The 20,270-nt window shown below is 37.7% G+C and overlaps 1 long non-coding RNA gene across 1 annotated transcript; it reads right to left on the bottom strand.

Annotated features, from left to right (window-relative positions):
• Nucleotides 1–19,058: 19,058 nt before the first annotated feature.
• On the bottom strand, nt 19,059–20,182 carry LOC133821218 (uncharacterized). The gene is made up of 2 exons (XR_009887385.1): nt 19,668–20,182; nt 19,059–19,294 (listed from the first exon to the last, which is right to left on the bottom strand). It is a non-coding gene; the product is annotated as an uncharacterized LOC133821218 (long non-coding RNA).
• Nucleotides 20,183–20,270: the final 88 nt, after the last annotated feature.

The raw sequence follows: 20,270 nt of genomic DNA, 5'->3' as shown, positions 1-20,270 counted from the left end.
TAAAGAAAATGTTTTGTGCTTATTTGAATTTATTTATGAAATTTTTGTCTTTTGATTTTCGTGCTGCTCAAGATAATAAACTTCTAGAAATACAATCTTTGAACGAATTAATTGTTATTACAAAGCTTGTGTCGAGAGGATGCAAGCACTCGCTGGCCATTGAAGGGAGTTCAAATGGTTGAGCATTTCAATCAGAATCAGATTAGTGAAGAAAAGTACAACAAGGTTGCGGAAAATATCAATAGGGAGTCTTATTTTGTTTAAGTCAATATTTTGTACTTGTGATTCTTTATTAATTAATTTTATTCTCTGGGCGTGGCCCGAAGAGATAAGTTATCCGAAAGTTTTCTGAACCTTGTAAAAATTCGTTGTATTCTTTATTGTTTTTGCATTTTTTTTTATTGTGTTTAATTTCTGTCGTGACAAGTTCGTATTTTATACCAACAAATCTAAAATCTGTTTTAACACTTAATTACTATTCCGTACCTTAATTAATTTATTTGATTTAATTAGTTTATTAATTATTAAAAATGGAATTTCGCCAAAAATTTTGGTTATCAACAGACTTTTTATATATGAGAGATATAGATATTGGACATGTATGCTATACCAACCATTATTCGTCATTAACCTACACGACACCTTCTCATACAACTAGAATAAATAAATAAGAAAATAACTTTCCCAATAAGACCCAAACATGGCATGCTAATTATTACCCAGACAGAATTTATTTTCCATTTATTGGCCTACAATTCCATTTGGCTTTTATAAACATCAATGTTTACAATTTAATTTCATGTGTTTTGTTTTGTGTGCAATTACAATTAACGAAATTAAACATATTATAAGTATGATGAAATCTACTACAGTATACTCTTAACGATATCTGTCATGATTTACTGATTTGTTTTCTCTTTATCTGGGTGATATATTTAAGGATTAATAAAATCTAAACATTCGTACCTAAATCATTGGGCTAATTAATACAAGTTGCAAAAATTGACAATAATTAAAGGATAACCTTACTGTGGTAACACTATAATTTGACATAATTGACTAATGATTTTGTCGAATATGTTTATTTTGGTATTGCTAATATGTCTTGTCATTTAGAACTTTCATTGGTGAATGCCAGCTTAATTTTTAGTGATAATATATTTAAAGAGATGAATCTAAAAACTTTTATACACATTTTCTTTAAAATAATAATTTGTGATGGGGTACGTATCCAATTCATGTTACATACAATTCACAGCATAATTATATTATTCATTGCAAGGAAAGGTATTTACTTTATACGCCCGTCTCTCTCAGCGTATCATCATATTTATTTTACTGGCTTCTGTACATTATTCGCTTGATATTTTAATGGGTTCACTATTTTTATATTTCTGATGAGATAATTTACAAGGACAATCCCAATAATTAGAGCACCAATATATATTCTTCACCTCTACTTTGTCTCACTATAACAAATTGGGTCTTTCCCCTCATTTTTGTATGCGTCAGTTTTGCACTAATACTGACACTAATGCACGTTAATAGCATCGGTACAGTATCTGACCCAATTAACAAAGCCCATGAGCGTCAGTTGCAAACTGATAGTAAGGAGCACTTTTTTTTTTTTTTTTAAAAGTAGAAGGCCTAATAGAAAAAAGCCATAATTTTTAGCCTAACCCCACCCATACTACTGCAAAACAGGCATAAAAAAGTTTTTAGGACTCGCAAAATAAGGTGTTTTAGGACTTACACTGTGAGCCCTAAAAAATACCTTTAGGACTCGCATTGTGAGTCCTGAAAAGTTTTATTTTTAATTTTTAAAAAATTAATTGGTAGTCCGAGTTCCCACTGGAGCTTCGACAATGACAGCGGAGCCACCACCCCACAGTGGTGGTTCGATCCAATCCTTTAGTGGGTTTTGAAGCCCAAAGCACAAGGAATGCAGTAGTGGTGGTCATTTGGCTCGGGGTGGTCGGAAAATTCCCAAAACGTTTCGGAAACCCACATAGTCGCCGAACTTTGGAGGCTCCGTCGAGAGGGCTAGGGGGCGTGTGCAGCTAAGGGCTCGCGGGTTGGGGGTTTCGAGGGCTGGCGAAGATACCTAGGCGACGCGTGTAGGCGGGGGGTGGCCGGATAGTCGTTGTTCGTCTAGTGGCAGCAAGTGTCAAGAGAGAGAGAGAGAGAGAGAGAGAGAGAGAGAGAAATGGGGGAAGAGAGGGAATCCAAGGAAGAGAGATAGAGAATGGGCTGAGTGTTTTTTTTTCTTTTCCGATTTAATATATAATAAAAATTTTGTTAAAAAAATTATTCAAACTTTTAGGACACACATAAGTTTTTAGGGCTCGCAGTGCATGTCCTAAAAGAAATTTTTAAGGACTCTCAATGAGTGTCCTAAAAACTCCAGGAACTTTTGTTAAAAAGAAAATTCAAACTTTTAGGACACACATAAGTTTTCAGGGCTCGCACCGCGTGTCCTAAAAGAAATTTATTAAGGACTCTCAATGAGTGTCCTAAAATGTACATGAGCTACTTTTAGGGCTCGCATCTAGGTGAGTGCCCTAAAAAAGTATTCCAAAAGCATGTTTTTGTAGTAGTGCTAACATCTCACAATTCTCTTGCACCCTTTCAATCTGAGTCATCCTCTCCCTCTATCATTGTCGACCTCTCTCCCATTTCCCTTTCACCAGTGGACTCGATTCATCTCTTTCACAAAGGAGACTCGGCATCAAAGACGGGGCTTGGGGGTTCGAAAAGGTTTTGTGGGTCTGTTGTGATGCTCATGGTGGTGGTGGTTTGAGTTTCGGGAGGGCTTCGACTTCTACAGGTAAGTGTTATCCCTCGATCTCTCATTCTTTTTCCCAGTCTCTCCCTCCGCTGCTCTCTTTCTCCCTCAATCTCTTGTCACATGCTCTCTCTCACTCTTTGTTTTCTGTTTGCATGTGACAATTCGGGACTCAACTTCTACGCAAAGATTGGGTTTGTTGAAAGATTAAATGGGGTTTTTTGTTGTTATGAATATATATTGGATGGTGATTGAGTTTTTAGTGTATAAGCTTTGTTTTATAATCTAGATTGTGATTGAGTTTTTGGTGTTGATTTCTATGCTCTAATTTGTTTTAATGTTCAATGTATTGTTTTTGGTGTTGTTTCCATTTGAAAACTTGATTTTTTTTTTTGCATGTTTATCGACAGTGCAAGACCGATGCTATTATAGTGTCGGTTTTACATCGACACCTCTAACTACACCAATTGTGTTACTACAATAAGTGTCGATTCTGAAATTGATGCTAAAAGCATTGGCTTCGGTTCTAAACTGATGGCAAATGAGGTTTTTTTGATAGTGTCTTTCTTCTTTTATTTTTAGAAGAAAAATACTATTATTATTAAAAAATAATTAGTTACTTATAATTAATTCGTTAATTTAAAAAGATATATAAATATATGCATATTTTGTATTTATTAATCTAGAAAAGAATTTATTCAAAGGGTAGGCATAATGAATATGTTTTGGATAATAAGTATCCACATTAAAGTTTTGTTTACAAATATTTTTATGGGAACATACCGATTTAGTATTTTGTGTTTTAATTAAATACAATTTTGATATCCTATATTTTCAATAATGATCAATGGGTATTTCTTATTTGAAAATCAGGTCAGTGTAAAATAGTATTATGAGCTCAAGTTTGGTCATAACTTACAATGGGTACTAAATGAGTATGTTCCCATGAATATCAGGTACAATTTTATGCCAATTTTCAAATTATAGGATATGTGATGACTACTATTAACAACATAGGATACCACTTGTTATACCCCAAATTTCGAGACCGAATAATGTGTCTCGAAATGTAGGCTCGGGAAATAATTGAGAAGCTTAATTGTATGTATTAATATTAATAATGCATCATTAAACCATTTCAGCTCAAAATGGAGGATCAGTTCGAAAGGACCAAACCATTGCAAGAGAGTCGACATGGAAGGTTAATAGTTGTTGGCTCGGACAACTACTCGAGTGTTAGCTCGAAGACGATTGTAGTAGGCTCGAAAGCGCTTCTTTAAGATGCCAAGAGGCCATGTTTGAACAAATGAAGCCTATTTGGAAGAAATTAGTTTAGGTATTAGCTTAGTCAAACATACTCATTAAGGATTCAAGATATTTCAAATTCAAATATATATGTTGTTATGAACTTCCCTAAAATCGTGGGAAGAGAATCTGAACCCAGACTATAAATACCTGGGATTGTTCACTTATAAATGGGACACACAAATTTTGTATGAGAACTCTTTAAAATTCCTCTCAAGCTTTAACATAGACATTAATAAAAGTGACTCGTGGGCTAGGTAGATTTAACTATTGAACCATGTAAAAAATCATTGCCTTTCTTTTCATTTACTTGAATTATTTCTTTTGCTTAATTGCTATTCTATTTTAGTTGATGAAAAACTACGTCAACATTTTGTTGACAAAATTATGTGATTTATATAAACCTCCCACACAAACTTCTGTTCGTCATATCAATGGCTGCACCCACTAGAATATCCCTAGATATGGGAGTGGGCAACCACTACCCAAAATCCTTGAAGAGACTACACCACGGACTGAGGAGCACCCTCAAAGGGCAGATAAATGACTCGTGAATGATGATCACACTTCAGATGAAATGAGTGCTTCTACAACACCACGTGATCCTAGGCAAAGTTCAAGACCACCCGATTAGGATTATTATAATCCTGAGAGGTACGTCCCAATGGTAAAACTCAAAAATCAACAACTGTGAGAGAGGCTAGCTGAGGCCTCTCGGTTGAATGAGGAAACAACAAGAAGGGATATTGAAGCCCAAGTGCCCTTAAGAGGACCAGAGGCCGACCTCGAGGTAGTACCGCTACTCGGGTAGTTGGGCAAAGGGCTCGACATGCAAAGAGAGAGGGAGCTACAACAAACCCTAGAGTTAACCATTTGAGGGTTTCATCCCAAAATCCCTTGTAGGCCAACACTAACCAGGTAAGTGATGTCCCTATAGACAATGGGAATAACTGAGCCACTCCACAAGCAGCTTGAAATTGCAAGAGGCCTCCACCATCACCAATCTTGCATCCTCCTTCAGCAATTAGGCACCCATCACTAGTTTTGGACATTCCATAGCATGTCCTAAGAGGAACTTCAGATGGAAAATGGGCACCTTAGAGGCCAGCTCGAAGCGTGAGGAGCACCAATGGAGATTGAAATCTTAGGCTTGGACACTGAAAAAGGGATAATCATGAGGTCCCCGTTGGAGCAAACGAGAGGCAAGATAGGTGACGCAACCTCAGTAGTCAGGAAGTCACCTACCTAGGTCCAAGGCTACAGGGATCAGGGTGCACGTTGATAATCCACCTCGAAGCTACGCACATCAACAACTGCAACAAGCTGTTAGTTTCACTAAGGATAGTTATCAGACTAACAACCAGGATGTTAGTAGGTCAGTGAGCCTGTATAACACCGAGTTGCGATACTATGAAAACTACCCAAATAACGTACCTAATCTTCGAGACCATTTAGTTAAATCAGAACTAGGGGTAGTATAATCAGCCAAACACGAACTTTACGACTCATCTGAATACCCAGTGAGAGCCTTTACAGCCAGTACATGAGAATAAATAAACCCAATATTGTAACTAGGAGCTGGAGTTCCTCTGAACAATAACCAACCCCCCAGAGTACAAGCGCTGCCACTAGTAGACCCAGTTTAGGAGAGAATGAGTAGTTCAGATTCATTTGAGAAGGAGAAAACAAAGAAATGGCGTATGACTCGAACGAGGAGCTTGAACTTCGTGCTTCTCACATTTCGAGCACCCCAATTCCAAATGGGTTCAAAATACCCCACGTGGAACCATATGATGGAAGTACCCATCCAAGTAGCCACCTAAGCACATTTAACACAGTGATGAGAGCCAGCAATGTGGATTTCGAGCTCAGATGTATGTGGTTCCCAACAACTCTTATAGTAGCCTTAAAGAGTTGGTTTGATAAGTTCTGCAAACATTCCATCTCTTCATGGGAATAATTATCCAAGGACTTCAAAAAGCAGTTTCAAGCTGCAAAACGTATTAAGCCCGAGGCTTCATCTCTGGCCAATATTAAGCAACAGCCAGGAGAATCTCTCAAAATTTATATTGGGAGATTCAATATCAAGGCTTCCAGAGCACGAGATGTTGACGACAATAGTCACCTAATGGCCATTCAAGCTGGAATCCTGCTAGGAAGCGCCCTTTGGGACAACCTGCAGCAAAAACCAATTCGAACCATAATGGAATCTATAGAGTGAACCCAAAGATTCATTAATGTAGTGGAGGCCAGGTCAACACTATAGCTCCCACCTCTGACACCTGTAACTACAAAAATAATATGAACCCAGTTGCGAGCTCAGCAACACCAACTGTTGTGCACCCTTCCATTGATATCTTTTCCAAGAGGAAGAAGAATGAGGGGAATACTCCTGATGTTGAGGGGGTAAGAAGAATAAAGGATACAAGTACATCTCCATGTACACCGTGTATACCGAGGTAGAAAAGACTCAGAAAAACATTTATGTGGAGAATGAAAATCAGGTCCCATTCTGAAGACCTAAGTTGATGCACAATCAACGCGACAAAAAAGATCAGAATAAGTACTACAGGTTCCATAGGGACATTGGCAACATGACGAAGGAATGCAGGAAAAGCAAAGATGAGATTGGAAGTCTCATTTTAAGAGGTTACCTCGGACAGTATTTTCGAAATATGTGTAATAACCAAAGACAGGCCCCACGAGATCAAAAGGTGAAACTAGTTCAGCCTGCATCACCACCTCAACTTGCGACATCCCAACCTAAGAAGATAACCAACCACCTTCGATAGATGGAGAAGATGTAATAGCCCACTTTGAAGGACCCCATATAGACAGAATGAGCATGAATGCCTAAAAGAGGTATGTGCAGGAGGTAAGAATAGAGGATGGTACTCCTTACAATCTGTAGCCACAAGCTCCAAAACAACAACGGGTCGAGTCGCAGCCAATAAGTTTCACTGAGGATGTAGCCTCTCACATACAATTTCAACATAATGACCCATTTTTCATCACCATCCAGCTTGCCAACAAGAGAATTTAGTGGGTACAACATTGGAAAAGCTGGGTTTATCAGTTTGAGACCTTAAGGCATGTGCAACGACCCTGTACAGATTTTCAGGAGAATGAATTGCAAGTATAGGGGGCATTGAGCTCCCCATGACACTAAGGGGGAATTTGGTCTCAGTAACAAAGATGTTTGAGTTTATCGTGGATGACACGCTATCTTCCTACAAAGTTCTGCTCGGGAGACTAGCCCTGATCGTGCTGGGGCAGCAGCATCGGTAAGACATTTGGCAGTGAAATTCCCAACACCTAGTGGGATTGGGACATTGAAGGGTGATGAATTAGCATCTCGGGAGTGCTACAGTATTTCCATTAGAGGAAGGGGCCAACTCAGTGCTGGTCAAAATTGAAGAGATAGAAGAAAGGATTTTCAAGATTGAAAATGAAGTTGACCCCCGCATGGAAGAAGACAGAGCTGAACTCGGACCTATAGAGGAGCTTGAAGATGTGCAACTCAATAGTAAAGATTCGACTAAAGTTGTAAAGATCGAGAAAAATCTTGCCAAAGAAACAAAATAGTAATGAACCCGATTCTTGCAGGAAAATCAAGACGTGTTTGCCTGATCTCACTCGGACATGATTGGAATCATTCCAAATATAATTAGTCACTCCCTAAACATAGATAAGCCTTCTCATCTGAAGCAACAAAAAAGAAGGTTACTCGACGATGAAAGGAAACAAGCATTAAAGGAGGAGGTCGACAGGTTGAAAGCCAATCGCTTTATAATGGAAGCATTTTATCCAGTCTGGATGGAAAAACTAGTGTTAGTTCCCAAACCGAATGGGAAATGGAGAACTTGCATTGACTATTCAGATCTAAATAAAGTGTGTCCCAAGGATTGTTTCCCACTACCACAGATCAACAAGCTTGTAGACATTATGTTGGGTCATGATATCATGTCTTTTGTAGATGGATATTCTGGATATAACCAGATAACCATGCATTCTCCAGACCAAGAACACATGAGCTTTGTAACAGATAAAGGGTTGTACTGCTACAACGTAATGCCCTTTGGTTTAAAAAATGTTGGAGCAACATACCAAAGACAGGTAAATAAAATGTTTGTCGAGAAAATAGGAAGGAACATGGAGGTTTTGATGGCATGTTGGTAAAATTGAAACCCACCACTAACCACGTTGCCGACCTAATAGAGTGTTTCACTATACTAAAAAAAATACAATATGAGGCTAAACCTACAAAATTTCTCTTTCGAAGTATCTTCGGGAAAATTAAGGCCTTAATCGAAATGCCCTCACCTCGAAAAACATAAGGATGTCCAGAGTTTCACTGGACAAATGGCAGCATTAAACAAGTTCATCTTGAAGTCTACCGAAAATTGTCTACCATTCTTCAACCTTTTGAGAGGGGTCAAGAAGTTTGAATGGATAGAGGAATGCGAGCAAGCCTTTCAGGCTCCGAAGAACCACCTTGCAGAACCGCCCATTTTGTCAAAACCCATCCTGGGCAAAGTGTTGGGCCTATACCTCGCAATAACCGAGCATGCAATTAGTGTTGCATTAGTTTGGGAGGACAAAAAATTACAACGACTAGTGTATTATGTCAGGAAAAGACTATTGGGAGTTGAATCTTGGTATCCAACAATGGAGAAGCTCGAACTATTCTTGTACATGCCTCACGAAAGTTACGACCATACTTCTAAGCACATCCAATACATGTTCTCACTGACCAACCTATAAGGTAGGTGTTAGCACAACTAGAAACATTATGTCGGCTACGAAAATGGGCAGTCCAACTCGGGCAGTTCGAGATAACTTACCACACGAAAATGACGATAAAAAGCCAAGCATTAGTCGATTTCATAGCTGACTGCATAGGAATGTCTGACGAAGAGGTAATAACCCTAGCTCGAGAGCTGTGGAAACTCTATGTTGACGAGTCATCAAATGAGAATGGATCGAGGGCAGGAATCATACCTACAAGCCCTGAAGGACATAGGTTCCATTCCGCACTAGTGATTCCCAGCTTGTAGTTAATCAAGTACGAGGTGAGTATCAAGCTCGAGGAATGAAAATGGCAGAATATATAGAGAAAGTCAAGACAGTGTTCGAGCAATTTGAGTACTATACAATCGACCAGGTTCCAAGAGACCAAAATTCAAATGATGATGCACTAGCTCAACTAGCAAAAACTGGGGAAGCTGACACACTTAATGAGGTTCCAGTTGAATTCCTACCACTACCTAGTATTTTTGAGCTAGAAACATCTAATGTCGAGATGATAGATACACAATCGACATGGATGACTCTAATAATCCACTACCTCATAACTGGGACCTTGTCAAAAGACCAGATCGAGGCTCGAAAATTATTATACCATATCCCAAGATATACAATCTTGGATGGGAAATATTATTGAAGGAGTTACTGCATGTCACTGTTACGATGTGTAACACCACCTAAGTCAAGAAAAATCCTTGAAGAAATTCACGAGGGATTTTGTGGAGATCACGCATAGGGCATAGTCTCTCTAAGAAGATAATACAACAAGGATATTCCTGGTCGGCTCTAAAATTTGATGCATTAACATATGTTAAACATTGTGATAAATGCCAACGATTCATGTCGATACCCCGAGCTCTGCCAAAAGAGTTGACAATGATAACCTTTCCGTGGCATTTGCTATATGGGGAATAAACCTGATAGGATCACTACCAATGGGACAAGGAAGAGTCACATATGTTGTGGTCGCAATAGACTATTTTACGAAATGGACTGAAGCCAAGCTATACTAGCTATAATTACATCAAAAAAATTCTTATGCTTCGTAGTGATAAACATTGTGTGTTGATACTAAATCCCAAGAGAAATAGATTCCGACAATGGAACTTAATTTGACAGTGAGCTGTTTAAGTGCTTTTATGTAAATAATGGGATCATAAAATGTTTTTCATCCGTAGCACACCCTTAGGAAAGACGGCTCGAAGAAGCAAAGGGAAAATGGAATGATGAATTACCACAAGTCCTATGGGCATACAGAACAATAGCTCGAACTTTAGTAGGGCATACACCATTTTCATTAGCCTATGGATGTGAGGCAATGTTACCCATCGAGGTGAACGTTTCGATGTTACGACGCGAGGCCTATGATCAGAACTTAAATCAAAGACAACTCGAAGAGGCCTTAGACTTACTCAAGGAAAAACAAGAAGACTCGCAGCTAAAGAATGCCTCGTATCAACAACGTGCTACAAGGTACTTTACCAAGTGAGTTTGAGACAGGCAGTTTGGAGTTGGAGATTTGGTACTTAGGCGAGGATTTTTGGAAAAAGGGCCATATTTAATTGATTCAATCATCAAACCAAGCGTCTACAAATTAGATCGGTTGAATAGAGAGCTTATCCCCTAAGCTTTGAATAGTGAACATCTATGACCTTATTATCAATAAATTTCATGTTGATGTTTATTAATTGCAACCAAGTGATGTAATTATTTGATTGATGTTAACAAAATCATCTATCTTTCCATTGTCGAAATATTCTTTAATTTTTTTCTCACAACTCATTAGCAAAACAACCTAAGATCACAGTCTTAGGAGTTATAAGGGAGCATATATGGTACAGGATATTACCATACCATGGGCTCGAAAAAATGGAAAATATTGAAAGGAAATAACCTTGCACACCTTAACAACATCAAATAACTAACAATAAAACGTTGGAAAAAATTTCTATTACCAACTCGGAAAGCCTTAGGCATTAACCCAGTAGGAAAGTTGAAGTTTATAAACAAATAACCAAGCTAATTTCAAAGTTATTACAACGATTTTTTTTGCAAAATAAATTTAAAGTAGTCATGGTTGTTTTAACAGGCATAAATTTGGGCATGATTATACATAAAAACTACATAAAAAAAAAGAACAAGTGTTGGAATGTATAAAAAGCTTAACATTTCTTGTATGAATTAAACAGGTATAACAACTACAATAAATAATGAAAGCTCGAAAAACTTAAACACTTCATAAATTTGAGCATACAATTATAAAAGTAGTATCATAAAATAAAATTAGACATTTAAGGTTGAGCACATTGTCTTGCCTGGATAAAATAAAACTACTTTTAAAGAAAATAAAATTCAAGCTCTAAAATTCAAGGTAGAGATTGTCTCGGCCCCAAGGGCCTTAATTAGTTACAAACCCAAAAAAAGGTCGTAGCCTTGATAAAGAGAAATTTATAAAGCAAAAAGATTCAAACAACTCCGCTTCCATAGTCCACCTCATCACCCGACTCCTCGTTAGTACTCGTATCTTGATTAGTGGTTTGGGCAACTTCCTCAACAGCTAGTTGAACCTGCCACTTCTCTAAGAAGGCCTCTTGTTGGCTCCCTAAGAAGGACACGTCTATGTCATGATTCATGGACCATATCCTTTACATGGCCATGTCAGTTGAGAAATCCTTCTTAACTCTGAACTCCTCCAGGATTCGAGCTTTCTCTTCCTCCATCAACTGGAACCCCATTTTCTTCTCCTCCTTGAGTTGGGCATTATGTTTCTGAAGGCTCTCGAGCTCAGCCTTTTGGATACCAAATTTCAAATTTAAACGTTCAAGCTCAGATTCGAGGGAGGTGGCCTTACCCAATGCCTCATCCCGAACCTGTTTTACCTTTACAAGCTCCTCTTGAATTTCTCTTCTATGACTTTAAGTGCATCCCCAACCTTTCTCTGGGAAGCTTTTTCATCAGCGACAAACTTATGACTTGATGACACTTGGGCAACTAATATATGAATTTGCTGACGTAGGCTAAGAAGACTTTGAAAGTTCAAAAATTTTAGCAGGAGGATTAAAAACAATGTAAATAATAAGGAAACCATTTCAAGCTCAAAAGATGCTTACCATGGCTATTAGATCCTTGTCCTTATCCCCAATGGAGGTGGAGTTGTCCTCCTTTGGGAACTCCCAGTCAGAGCCTTGAAGGTTGCTGCAAACTCGACCAACTCGGGTCAAGACATTGGACCCGAGATTTGATCCAAAGGTGCCAGGTTAAGAGTGAACTCCCTTTCAAAAGTGGAGATAAAAAATTTGCAAACTGGTAGTTGGGTTGGAGGAGGTGTCTTTGGTTTGCTGGAAGGATCGACCACCTTATTCCCTTTGTCTAAAGTGGATGAAGCATATGTTGAGGTCACTTGGAAAGACACATGTGTCCAGGTCACCTAGGGAGTGGCCTATTTGGAAGGGTCATCAGAAACCCTGGCCATCTTTAGAGGAGGAGGCAAGGCATGTCCTTTTTCAAGGGAGCTCGACCCCTTTTTGAGCCTTAGGCTTTCGGATGGTTGGAGATAAGATCGTCGAGGGTGGAGTCCATTGAATCACCTGCAAAATGAGAAAAAAAAAATATAAGTATATGAATGAATACTTGTAATTTTTTTTATATAAAATAAAAGTGGGGACCTAACTGGACGAAAATGAATCTAATGATAAGTCATCAAATGATATGTTGATGACTTGAAAGGGTTATTCTATTAATCTTGACCCTTTATCTCGAAATGTGGGAGACAACTTAGAGAGATATCACCATTCATTCAAGTTGTATTGAAAACTAAGTCATTCCCATAATTCATTTATGTTATACATTATTTGTCCATCTGATAAAAATCTATCATCCTTATGGACTATGTAATCTACCTCTGACCAGGTCATAAAGTTATTGTTGTGTTGTTAAAGGACACTTAGACATTTGATTCTCATTTAAGAAGAGTGGGAGACCATCTTGATTGACTTAAAAATACTTTACCTCTTTAAGTCGAGCTTAAAGAGGCTTCATCCTGAGCTTCGTTCCCTAAGCTGGATTGCTCAGTTGGGGAAGAGGATTTGAGTTGGAATGGAGCAATACTGGCCTATTCGGGAAACTTCTTAAAATGGTCTTTTAGGGGCAGCAAAGTCCCAACCCTTATATGCTCACTGCTCCATGTCGCGACCTTGAACTTACTATCAGTTTTATGCTCACCTAGCATGTAACTGCTCATCTCGTCATTGTACGGAGCTCAACAAACAAGATTATTGGAGATTTGGAGGCCATAAGAGGACATGATATCAGAAACCTGTCTCATGATTTTAACCGAGCTTTCATAAAAGTCATCTTCAAAGAATTTAAATTTGGTGGTTAGGAGAGAAGATACTTTGTGGGGAGGAGGTTCAGAAGAAGATTGTGAGGGTCTGCTCAAGGAGCTTTCCATTAGCTCGAATGAAAGCTTGTTAGGGCGAAAGGCTAAGGACACCGATAAGGATCAGTCTAAGGGTAAGGCTCGAGGAATAAGGTTGAGCTCAGGATAAACTGCAAACCAGAGTCTTTTCCTTTTTATCTCTTGGGTCTCTATGATCAGACGTCAATAAAAGGTGATTAGGTCTTGACACTCTCTATGTTCTTCGTACTCTCGTATGAGTTTTTGGTTGCGAGAAAATGAGGATTCAGCTCAGGGAGACAGAGCTTGGTATGTGATGACGTGATCAGAGGACAACCACCAATTCTTCTTGGAATAGTACTACAACATCTAACCATAAATAAAAAGGTGAGGGCCATTTGCTTAAAAGATAAAAGTGAGAAAAATTGGAATGTCTTATCTCGAAAATTCGAGCAGAATAGATTGAAATAATGAGATGCCCCTACCAATAGTAGGTGGTTAATTTCCTTTTTGGGTTATCCAGATTTTCAAGGGTGTTGACCATTATTCTGGTCAACAACACTTAGTCAATATGAATGATAGAGATGAATTTAATGAATTGAAACCAAATAAAATGACACAAAAAATTTATAGTGGTTTGGCCCCAAGAGTTTGTAATGACCTACATCCACTTGCATTTTTATTAATAAAAAAATATTAGCCTCAAGATCAAGAAGAAGAAGGTTCAACTGAGTTTCCTAAGCGTGAGAGAGAATACAATTCGTTAGGGGTTTCGTAGGGTATGTTGATGACTTGAAAGGGTTATTCTATTAATCTAGGGTTTAATGTAGTCACTTGAATTTCTATTTAATTTAATTATGATGTTCTATTGATTTTTCTTCTTTATTCTAATCTATATAATGTGTGTTTAATGCTATTAAATACTTGATCAATATTTTCTTGATTTATGATTTTGATTCAAAATTTGAAAGATGAGAATTGAATATGCTATCATTGTATAGACATAGGTTGCATATTGGACGAAAGTAACTGGATGACTTGTGTAGTAATTAGGTTTCCATGCTTAACGTCTTCTATATGTTTAAGTTTATCACAGAGATGTAGAAAACCTGCATATAGGCTGAGATCTTATATCTTGAAAAAGAATAATAATCGATTTATGTTAACCTGCTATTAGAATAGGAAGAAATAAATCTAGAATTTATTGATAAAATTAGTAGAATGAAAAGTTGATGAAATTAACACCCTAGGTCTTTTTAATATTGATTTCCATCTTTAGTTAATTTTGTTCATATTTATTTATAATTTTAAAATTAAAATTCATTCATCTAAACTTTGTTTGCCAAATAGAAATTAAAAGAACAATTGTTGGTAATTAGAAAATAGTCTTCGTGGGAACGATACTCTATTTATCATCTATATTACTTGAATCGATTGCGTGCACTTGCGTATCATATTTTCACGATCAAGTTTTTGGCGTCGTTGCCGGGGACTATTTAATCAATATCAAATATAATTGATTCTTGATTCTAGAACTTAAGAAAAAAAATGACTTTGAGATCTCTTTTTATAGTGTCTCTTAGTGGGCTTGGGCCCTACAAAATGATCTAAGCCCTACACGTGTAGTGTTTGATTGTCACAACTGATTACATATTCAAATAATAATAGAAAAATACATTCAAATATAAGTTACATAAATATCTTGGGATATTTCGTGAAATCTAGATCATTTGGTTTAATGAGTTGTTCTTCGAACAGGTCTCTACTCGAGCAGCTCCATGGGACGTTACCAACTTCCTTATCTTTGAGTAGCACACTTGGGAAAATCTGAGTATTGTTCTTTATGCTGGTTAAGTCTACTCGAGGAGCTATCTTATCTCGAGCAGCTCTCGAAATTTGATGTTGTTTACTGCCACATGTCCCCTTCAAATGCTACGTCACCATGTTCAATTTTGGGATAAACATTTGCCCCCAAGTTTATCCTAGCGCGACAAAGCACTAGATAAACATGCATGCTTCGACCAGGCTATCACCTCTTTAACTTCAGACACACTAAAAAATCATAGCATGGCTTTTATAGGCAATGATCAAGCCTTCTTGGCAAGGTAACTGACAGCGTTTGGGTTCCTTAAGCATTCTGACACCACGTTTCGAGGCAACAATGATGGTACTTTTTGGAAAAATTGGGCAACATTTCACTTTCCCATGCGTCTAACGTCACATCAATTCAAAAACTTATGAAAAATTTTCTCCTATGACGTCAGCTACTTGCGTTCGAGGCATGGACCTATAAATAGACTTTCCTTCTCCTCTTTACTTTTTACGTTTTCAAAAAATTTCAAGCTTTCTCTCTCAAAATTCTCTGAAATCGAAACTCTGTTCTTCAATCTTTGAATCTTCAAAACCTGACATCACTTCAAGATTCTTCTTCAAAATCTTTAATACAGTAATTTTCTGAATCTCGTGCTCATACTTGCTTTACTTGTAATTTCTTGCTTTAATTTCACTGTATTCTTAATGATTTTGAAAAAAAAAGGTCCTTAGTGTTCTTAAAGTTCTTGAACAATCCATAGAAAGTTTGCATTTTTTCTTGAAAAATCACTAATTTTCTAGGAAAATGTTTGTTTGGGATGTAGGAAAATTATTTTTAGGCTTCAAGTATACTTGGTCGTGTGTTAATGCTAAGAAAATCTGAAAAATCGAGGAGAATGTGACTTGTTAATTTCTAGAAAAAAAGGGTGGGATGTTTCCCCCCAAAAGGTAAGTGAAAAGTTTTGTGAAAAAACTTTTGAACTGGCTTTTGGATTCACCTTGACTCCTGTTTGAATGCATCTTCATGTTATTCGAGCAACAAACACTTTTTAGGCACACATACGCTGGTCGAATGATTTAGTTCCCCTTTACCTGTTATCAGATGTATGCACGAGATCACTGGGGAGGTGATTAGTCCATAGACCCCGATTTACTCCAAACACTGGTTGATGAAGTGGAACAGACTCAACCAGACATTGATCTCAACTGCGATATTTTGGAACATCCTGATCAATCTAGTGAGCACTCTCATTATGATTTTCAATTTGTTCCCGACCAGGAATATTGTCGTACGACTGGACCTATGTTACCCACCCTGACTTTATTGATCCACTCCTGGTCGAAACTCAGACTAGTGGGAGGGAAACAAGCAGGTCTTCCTTAGTTGAAGAGGGTGTAATTGTTGCTTTCTATTCCCCTTGTGTGGCCAGGGTAAAGCAAACCACAAGGCAACGAACCGGTGCATATCCTTATGTTGCGAGGCACACGACTAACAGGAATGATGAGAAGCCAAAACAACAACAACATCAACACCAACAAAAATATCAACCCCAACAACAACAACACCACCAACAATAATAACACCAACCACAATGGCCCCACAGAACACCATAAGGCTTTACGCAAAGCAGAAGCCTCACAAGAGGAAGAATGTGCCATGGCATATTGTCCCAACCAACACCTTCTCAAACAACCTCCTCGAGGAATACCCTAAGAGGTATAGAATAAGGGTAATAAATATTGTTACTCCATGAGCTGACCAATGTGCCGAATTTCTAAGTGGAGCCTTCAGCGCCTGGTCGTTGTGACAGTCAAAATCTCGTGATCCGCAGGGGGAAAGACTGGGTAAAAGGTGTGCAATCCCACATCGCCTGGGGAAGGTCAAGTGTGATGATTCTAAGACTGTGTAGGTATGGGACTACACAATTGAAGATGGCTTAAATGGATTGATGGGTACTACCTATGCCAACAAGATGCCTCTTCTTTTCGGTAGCCCATCACTTAAGAACTCCAAAGTTAAGCGTGCTTGACCTGGAGTAGTCTCATGATGGGTGACCTTATGGGAAGTTTTCCCAAGAAACGTGCCAGTCGTCATTCCAGGAAGTAGCCATAATGATGTGGAGCGTTACTGTCGTGCTTCCATATCCAAATCGGTGCTACTCTCCCCCTAGATGATTACTTCAGGGGCATTGCCAGGTTCTTTGGCATTGCTCTGTTCCAAATAACTCCTAACGGATATCTAATACTTTCAACATTATAAATCATATATCCTTTTAAAAAATGGGACCCTCCCACTCCCCATGAGGTCCACTTCTTATTCTACCTCAAATCACCAGGACGCGAGCAAAGAAACAAGTCAAGTGTTCCTGACTGATCCCACATTTTGGAGCAACGTGGGGGCTTATTTTAAAGAGTACTTCCTGACGAACGACCTAATTGCACAAAATCTTGCCTTCCAACTAGGAGGTAACGAGTTGTTCACTTATGTTTCTTACTCTTTTGTTATCTTTTTTAATTAGTACATTGCTTATTTCCTTTGTTGTTTTTAGGCCTGTGGGAAAGTCCTCCTCCTACATCTTTCATGCTCACTCGAGCTCCTGCCTTGAACAAATTTCTAACTAATGAGAGGAATTGATAGGTTGCTTGTAACCGGTGCCAACCTTAGATTGGTTGGCCTACTCGAAACTCACCAAACCAAAAAATGTGTAACATTTGAATGAGCTGTCGAGTAGGCAATTGGCGTGGAGATGGGAAATTTGAGCAACCTGAGGAAACCCCCACCTCCTCGAGGAGGAGGGCAACAAGGATTAGCATAAGGGAGAAAGAAGATGTTCCTCACCCTAAGCCTCCATCACCTTCCACAAACAAAGGGAATGGTAAGAAGTTGCTGGAGGAAGATGATGAGCTCCTTAACACGTCCTTCTTTTCCTTTGAGGATGATGAGGACCTTCCACGTAATACAAACACCTTAATTATTTTATAGTTGAACGTAGACATAAGCTGTGTGGTTATATTTTTCGATCAGTAATATAGATATAACAACTATCTATGTGATAAATGTACTGCTCGTTCCTCTTTATATCCTTTGAGGAATTCTAACTTGTTTGCTTTTGATTACAGCAATGTCAGAAGTAGATATTCTTGATCTGTACACCTCAACACCTACTTCTATGAAGAAGGCAGCTAAAAGGAAAGCTGCTCCTTAGGCCGGCTTGAGCAAAGAGCCTGCAGCCAAGCAGGCTAGGGAAGACCCACCTGCTTCTAATTCTCCAGCTGTACCAAGCCAGATTCTTCCCAAGTAGAATTCTCCATCTGATCGAACGTCACCAGCCAATAAGACTCCACCACCCAACCAGCCTTCTCCAGCTAACACTTCTCCTACAACTTCGGTAGTTGACCACAGCACGCCTCCACAAATAGTAGAAATTCTAAGTGTTGAGGACTTTACCACCCTCGAGCGGGTGTCTATTAATCAAGCCCTTGGTCGAGCCATGTCCGAAATCTTGTCGGTAAGCATCTGTTTCCACTACAAGAAAAAATGCTTTTAATACACCGAAAATGTGTTATCAAAACATACCATAACATTTTTTGATGTGTTAAGACCGACTATGTTATCGTAGGTCAGGGTACTTTACTTAACACTTTATCATTGTTATACAGATGTGTTATTATATTGTCAACGATAACACAATTTCTGCGTTATTTTAATAAATAGATAAGTGTTTAATTATGTTATTTATAGTCGATTATATAACACATTTCAATACTTATAAATTTGTGTTATACTACACTTTAGTATAACACATTTTTTGTGTTATACTACACTTTAGTATAACACATTATTTGTGTTATAATACACTTTAGTAAAACACATGTGTTATATTAGCTTAGAGAAACATAATCTTTTTTTACTTACACAAAACTAGGAAAACAAATATGAAAGTTGAAGCCAAATAAGGTAACATAAATAGATTTTTATTAATTACTCAAATGTAATTACAATATTTAGTCTACTAGTCTAGGCTTAAGAAATTATATTACAACATAATTTATGCCAAATTCAGATTCCTAAATCACTAAATACAAAACAAGAAATGTATACAAAAATTAGTGAAATACATTCTTCCATTCTAAAGGCCTCAACTACAAATGTTGTCAAGAATTGCTCCAAAGAAATCATCTCAATATACCTGCACATTGTAAAAAAAAAGTCCTTTTATTATTAAGAACATAAGACTTAAGCTAGTTTCCACCTGTAAGCATATAAAGTTTAAATTAAATTTGTAATAACTCCAAAACTTGACGAAACAGCAGGGTATAGCAAGATGTACTACCATGCAAACCAACGACTGAAGCAACAAAACATGCAACTTAAAACAAGGCTTGTGAAATGTATCAAGATAACAAATATATCATTCTCAATGATCAAAAAGTATGTGAGGAAGAATTGATTCCAGAACTCTAAATTTTGTCAATATATCCCCAAAAAAAATTAAAGAATAAAAACACTTTGACTTCTTATACAACAAAATCATAAAGAAAAACAATAAAATAAAAATACACCTGGAAACTTCTTTAGCATCTTTAATATAAGGTTTAGCCCAATTTCTACAATAAAACTAAAAATAAAGTTAGAAAAAAGAACTCTTTCTAATAAAAAGAAAAAAGAATGTCACCTGGAAACAAGATAATTCTTTGATAACCTTAACATTTAATGAATGAAACATACCCCTCTTTAGATTAAAAACCTTCAAGCATTTCTTTATTATCAGCTGCATTAGATGAGTGGACAGTAGAAGCAAGACAAATTGCAACCAAGAAGCAGCCACACCAGGGAAAAGGATCTCGGCTTTATTAATTCTATTGTCTAAAAAGTAATTCAAGGTTGTTCCTGTCACCATTAAAGATCGCAACAGAAGCAAAAAATTCAGTATCTATAAGAGCAACACAGACAAACATCAACATTTAGAAATGGTCAGAGAGAGAGAGAGAATGAAAGAAAGGACCTATAACAACTGTTATGCTTGCAGTGATCCCTTCTGTGACTGATAAGCCAACAAAAGCCCAAGCATACTGAGTTGAGAGAGCTATCCCAGAATAAAGTAAAAGTTCTTGCCACCACAACAACAAACTTACAGTCTTTTCTTAAGTGATACATTGAAAACT

The sequence above is a fragment of the Humulus lupulus genome, chromosome 3 (genome assembly GCF_963169125.1).
Source record: "Humulus lupulus chromosome 3, drHumLupu1.1, whole genome shotgun sequence".
NCBI classification, from domain to species: domain Eukaryota; kingdom Viridiplantae; phylum Streptophyta; class Magnoliopsida; order Rosales; family Cannabaceae; genus Humulus; species Humulus lupulus.
The sequence above is the reverse complement of the archived record's forward strand: the minus strand, read 5'-3'. Positions and strand labels throughout refer to the sequence as shown.